Source organism: Rhipicephalus sanguineus, chromosome 10 (genome assembly GCF_013339695.2).
Source record: "Rhipicephalus sanguineus isolate Rsan-2018 chromosome 10, BIME_Rsan_1.4, whole genome shotgun sequence".
In the NCBI taxonomy this organism is placed as follows: Eukaryota; Metazoa; Arthropoda; class Arachnida; order Ixodida; family Ixodidae; genus Rhipicephalus; species Rhipicephalus sanguineus.
The window spans coordinates 62,690,987-62,697,999 of record NC_051185.1 but is presented as its reverse complement, the minus strand read 5'-3'; positions in this window follow the sequence as shown (position 1 = coordinate 62,697,999).

Below are 7,013 nucleotides of genomic sequence, written 5' to 3'. Positions count from 1 at the left end.
GCAATCACTACAGAGTCGGTATGTTAAGGTTATAATCACGTCCAAGGCGGTGGTCGAATAATGGTTTCTCCCGCCATTGAAGTTTTGCCTGTTGTACATGCAGTGAATTGGAAAATGATGCTTCACTCTTTCAATTGTGAACAATAAAGCTGTTCTGACTGCCCCCAAGCGTTCACTGACTGGGTGTTAATGCAACAAATGCTCGGTAATGCTTAGCATAGATTGTCGAATTCGTAATATGCCCAACTCGCGCACGTATTCAAAATGATGCTCCTCGGAGTTGTACAGAAGCACTATATATATATATATATATATATATATATATATATATATATATATATATATATATATATATATATATATATATATATATATATATATATGTGTGTGTGTGTGTGTGTGTATCAGCATTTGAAGCACAAGTAACGCGTTTTCGAGTTAATTTACTGACCTCGATTGACAATACTTCTCATTTCATTTCCGCAAATTTACGCCACAAATGCAATATGAATGAGGCTAAGGAATTTGTGAATATATACAGAACTAGCTGTCGAATATTTTATTCACGTTCAGAAGAGTCGTATTCCAGAACTTTTCGACAACTTTTTCCCTTATCAACATTTAATCTCGTCTGAAATGATGGGTGCTACGAGAGTCTCCTTTATAACGGGGTGGTGACCAGTGCGCCACCAGGCTCCAGTTTTCTTAAATATGGCCCAGTGATTTTCTTGCCTGAATTAAATGTTTCTTATAGGGGAGAAACTTAACCCTTAACATACTTTAACATTCAGCTTGTCAGGGCAGGTTATTCAGGGTTTTCATGCCAGATTAACTTTGTCCTTGCTTCCCACTTCTCCAAGCACTACAGATTAGGGAGGCAGCATTACCCGCCACCACACTCCTCATTAAATAAGCAGCAGGCGACAGCGTGGCGCCTATTATAAACAAACACGTTCCCAAACCCAATCGCCTATAATCATTGTTACCCGGACCTCTACTCAGACAGATGTAAACCCTGCAATCAGCGGGCGGACCTCAAACACATTATCTGGGCTTGCCCCAACATCGTGAAGGGGCCAAACAACACGTATATGAATACGGAGCAGTGGGAGACCGCGCTGCTAAGCTTAAGCATCGAGGACCAACTACAGGTCATCAGGCAAGCCGAAGATGCCGCTAGGGCCCAAGGACTCTTAGCTGCCATCTAAGGGAGGGGAGATACACTCCTCTGACACTTGCCGTTTCAATAAAAGTTGCTTCTCTCTCTCTCCCACTTCTCCGCCACCAATCCTGCAACCGTCTTTTACTTATTCCTATCCTGGACACAGCTTTTCTAGCGCTGTCCTTAAAACCAAGAACATCATGCAGGATAGTGCCCAAACCTACACCCGGGTGGATATATTCAATTTCGATTAAACCATGCTCCGTCGCATCGCAGGCTTTCCCGCAGCAAGAACATCCATCTCCTTTTTTACTGAACCTCGCTGCAAAGAAGTTTACGAGGAACATCGTCGCGCTTGCCGTGCGTGCTGCGCGAGGAGGAGAGGAACGCAAGGAAAGATGACACCAAGTTGTGGAAAAATTTCCCAATGTCTTTATGCCGGGACGCCGAAGGATAACTACAACAAATTAATAAGGAACAAAATAAATAGAAACACAAACTAGGCTACGAAGACTAAAGTGAACGCGAGCACAGGAAATGAAGTTCAAAAGACCTCACAATCTACGGTGGACGGGACACCAGGGAGGAACTCCGGCGGGCGAAAGGAGATCTCGCGGAATGGGGCGCGTCTCGGCGTTCGAAGCTGAGGCGAAGATGCCGCACGATCATAGGCGTGCGCACAGGGGGTACAGAGGGGGGGCAGCCGCCCCCCCCCCAATCCCCTAAGAGGGGGGTGTGCAAAATCTGCCCCGTACACTGACCCTTCTAGTCACCTAAGTTGGGGGGGACGCAAATCTGCCCCATACATTGAATTAGTAGGGTGGGGGGGGGGCGCTGCGATGAACCTTTGCCCCCCCCCCCCCTTATGCGAAACCCTGCGCACGCCTATGCGCACGATGGTCTGGTTCCCATAGCGAAGCAGCCAGCCTGCATCTGAGCCACAGTGGGCGATGCAAGACCGCTCAACCGGCCCAGCGGACAGGTGGCGCTCGAACCGCAATGCTAGGCGTTAGCAAGGTCAAGTTCGCTGCTACAGTGAACCACTGACTGGTAGGACCCTTGGCCGCGATTCGCAAAGCTCGCTGCAGTGGGTGTCGCAGAATAGGCCAGGCCACTCTTAGAGCAGCTCTGTGAGCATGTTGACTAAAGATATCAGTGAGCGTCCTCAAAAAGTACAGTAAGAGCTGTAAGATTCGGCGGTAGTGATTAAGTATTCTCAGGCGCGTACGCAAACGCCAGAAAATCTTTTGTTTGCTCGGCACACACACGCCACTCACACGTTCCGCCTTCTGCTGCAGTCTTGCTCGCTTTGGCGCAACCATTTCTTACACTTTTCTGCACCCTCAACGACTTCTCTCTCGTCACATGGTTCTCGTCACAAGGCTTATCTCTTGTCAGGAGATAAGCCTTTCAACTATGCTGTCCGAGAAATGCTTATTGTTCTTCGCCATGTTTTATAATTCAGGAACTGCGCGGTGAAAGATTGCTTCGATTCGGGGAAGTTGGCGCGACATCTTCGACATCCTCGTCTCCGTTTTCCTGATAAATACCTCCCCCCCTTTCTCCTCTTCTCTTTATGGCGACGGCCGTGTTAGGTCCTGCGCTTAGCGAAGGGTCCCAGATTATAAGAACGAAGCTCCCGCCGTCACACAGTGTTCAGTGCGTCTTACCTCTCAACAACTTACGCCCCGTTCCTATCTGTACGAATCGAGAGGCCCGGTTGGAGACATGAAGAATCGCGCTGTCATCGCCTACATCCTGCTGGTGGGCGCGCTCGTCGTTCCGTCGCTGCCAGCAGTGGCCGGAGACTGCGACAAGAGGTTGCTGTTCGACTGCGGAAATGGCAAGTGCATCTTACCGGCGTACATGTGCGACGGCGTCGATGACTGCGGCAACAACGCCGACGAGACCACGTGCACTGGTGACTTCATCGATTGCCCTTCGTGCAGCTTCGCTTGCCACAATATCAAGAAGTGCATGGCTCCCTGGATTGTTTGCAATGGTGACGACGACTGCAAAGATGGTTCTGACGAGAAGGATTGCCCCAGTGCCAGGGTTGCGATGGGAAACTGCATCTTCTCCGCGTGGCCCGATTCGATACTGGCAACGCCATCGGTCGACACCGCCTTAACCACTGGCCCTGCCTCCCCTTCTGACGACTGCAACGTCGACAACGATGGCTTCTCGTGCCCGGACGGTCGTTGCCTTCTTTCAGTCCAAGTGTGCGACGGAATGAGAGACTGCAGTGATGGCGCCGACGAGGGTTCCTTGTGCCGGTTCCTCCGCCGCGGAAACCAACCGCCACAGCAGCAGCATGGCCTGCGCGGCTGGCTGGTGGACCTCCGAATGCAGTTGCGAGTGCAGCCCCAGCCGTTGAGGAATGGGTCCAACCTAGCGACCTGGGAATGAAGCAGTAGACACGCGGTACGACGCGGTCGCCCGATGTGCCACATGCGCGGCACGTCGGAAAGATGGGGCTGCTAAACAGTTTCTTGCTAAAGTTACTGCAGAGCAAAAATTTCGCGATGCGATGTTGAGCTGCCACGAGAATAAAGCACGGTTAGTAAGCGGATTTGTCTCGCCATTAATCTTGTTTGTGTCAGGCGTTTCTGTGGGTCTAAGCTTTATTAGCTCGAGGTTCGTATCTATTAGAGACCAAGTAAAGGAGGAATAGTTTCTTTCGGCAAGCACTGCACGAATTTCGAAATTAATGACGTTAGTGGCGCTCATGAAAGAAGGTCAATATGTGGCTAGTGTAGGAAGGATACTCTAAGGCGAGCATTGTATTAGTAAACTGAGATTTTAGAGCAGTCGTGGGGTTCGTCTGAAAAGCACTCTTTTTAGAGGCGTAACGTTATAGAAGTATACAGAGGTGATGTAGGTCTTCAAACTTCCATATAAAGCTATCACCAATACGAAGTAGAAATTGGAATGCTAATCTTGAAATAAAACTTGATTATGAAGCAGTTACGCACTTTCGTGTGAAGTACGAACACAATGCAAGCTCCAGGTGATGCAGGCAGTAGGCTTCGCACATGAGTTCCTCTCGGAGAAGTTCGCCCCGTTTTTTTCTCATTCCCGATATTTATATCTACTTGCAATGTTGTTGGAAATTGCGAAATTCTAAAAACGAAACTATGGGGCTTAGAGCTCTCAAATTTTGCCGTGGAAACCCAATAATACATCTAAACCGGACGAAATTTATGTATTAGACATTGATCTAATTGATACAACTGTGGGTGACTTAATCTTTTGCAAAACCAGTCTGGGCATGGTAACAAATTCACGCACGTTAAAAACTCGTCTATCGAATTTGTTAAGCGGGCACAGTTTGCGGTATTTGTCTTTTTTTTTTCTTGGTGCAGTTGTGTGGAATTATATGGGCCTTGCTTCTAACATTTTCCATTAAAGAAAGGCAATTTCCGGCTATTCTCGTAAAAAAAGAGAGAGAGAGAGGCCCCTAAATCACAATTCCCCGATCTGCACTCACTATGAGGTAACTATGTTTATCAAATTCTATTCAAATCAGCCCAGGCGTTTTCTCACAATATATTCTGGCGCTCTGTGTGTATTCCTATTGGCGGCAGTGGATTTGGTTTCGAGCTATAGCCTATATCTCATTCGGTCTAAACAGGTGATACCAAAAGTTTGACGCTTATGACGTACTTATGTTATGACTACCCCTATCGCTTCTGCCCCATGCAACGAGCAAAAAAATTGCCTCGAGATCCGTATAATTCTTTTTGCCGACAGCACCATTGCTGAAGCGTGGGTTTTAACGCCACATATTCAAAGCAATCATATATTTGTAAACCCAGCAGACTGCACATTAATCATTACCCACAGTCATCGCACGTGAAATTTATAGCGCGATGTACTGTGTGAAATGACCAGTTTGCAGCCATAAAAAGTGATTTGAAGTCTGAAGCACGCAGGTTAGCCAAACACATTTACTATCCATCAATATCGTGTTTTCTTACTAGTTCGCGATGCTTGCCGTTCCCAAACACAGCAACGGCAGTTTTTCGCTCGGAGATTTTTTGTAGAAGGCTCTGCGTATGCGCTATGTGTGTTCCTTTACTGTTAAAACGTTCATGGGTCCTTCTGCGCAACTCATATGTGCCCCGAATGTTTCTATAGGTAATTGACTACATGTAGGAATTCGTGAAGTCTTCGAATTACGACGTTGTTGTAGTTCTGCACTGTTAATTCATTAATTCGTATGTTCGTGAGTCGTAAGTGATACTATACCCAATCTAGAAGCTGCTTTTGAGCAACGTCACATTTGGAAGGTTTTTCTTCGACATGTCTTCGAATGACTCTGCGAGTTTTTGTGCACGATTAATGTGACAATCTTATTTGAAGGCTAGTGTAATTATCCGTCTCGGTTTGCGCTTGAAAGCTTGGCACTCTCGAAATCTGATTCCGAGGAGTGTCCAATGGGCTCTCTACATTTTGTTCAAAAATAAACGAAAGAATGTGACGGCACCAAGGGCTCGTTTTCTTTGTTAGACGCAACCAAATGAAGACAACAAAGAATGAAAAGAAGGAAGGCAGAAGTAAAATTATTTATAGTTTTTAACTGTAGTCTAGTAATTATGATATAAATAGAAAATTATTAAAATTGGACGAAAAACTTGCTGTCCATAGGGACCGAGCCTACAACCTTCGGATAGAGCATCTGATGCTCTACCAATTACAGTACGACAGCGGTCGTTCTACCATCCGCTTTGATTTTTGAGTATTCCAGTGCATGTAATCGTGGGAGTGTTAACCATTGCCGCTTCTGATGTCCTTTATCATCACTATATAGCATAGTCTGACTCGGAGGATCCAGATGCCAGTGGTTAACGACGACATGACGACAATAACTTGTTTATCAACGTGATGCATTGGTATTGATATATTGTACTCGACTGTTTTATGATTGATACCAACTGCGGTGTTTCTGTGGCTGTGACGCTTTGCGGCGGTTAGGGGCTCGACTGCGGACAACGGTCGTTTGATTCTTATCGGTTGGGTGGAATACAAATGTGCTGTATGCATTGGGAAGCCGGTGCACACGTAAATGAAGTTATAATTGCCAAAACTGATCCTTACAACCATCCACTGCTCGGTCCTGTTGATAATCGACCCGGTCGAAAGAAACCACAGTCAATTGTTTTTAAGGCTTTAGCAACATTGGACATCAGTCATTAACGCGTCGGTATGTAAAGCTTAGAATCCCCTCCAAGGTGGTGGTTCAATTATGATTTCTCCCGGCATTCAATTTTTGTCTGTTGTAAGCGAAGCGAGTTGTAAAATGATGCGTCGCCCTTTGAACAATAATTCAAGGTTTTCTGACTACCCGCAAACGTTCACTGAATGCTGGTTAATGCAAGTAGTGTTAGGTAATGTTTTGCAGAGATTATCGAATGCGTAATGCGCCCAATTTCGCGCACGTATAAAAAATGGTGCGCCTCCGAGTTGTGCAGAAGCATTTCAACCGTTTACGCGCACCGAAACGAACATTTAAAACGCGCATGCATTTGAAACACAAGTAACGCAGACTAACGCGTCGATTGACAATTCAGCAGAATACACCAGAAATGCAACATGCGCGAGACTAAGAAAATTGTGAGTATATAAAGAACGAGTTGTCGAATATCTTGTTCACGTTTAGAAGACTTCTGTATTCCAGTACTTTTCGGTAACTTCTTGTCCAATAATATTTAATTTCATCTAAATCGATGGGTGCTACGAGAGTGCCCTTTATAACGGGGCGGTCACCTGTGCGCCACAAGGCTGATTTCTTTTTAAATTTGACCTAATGCTTTGTTTGCCGGAATTAAACGTTTCTTCCTGTAAGGAG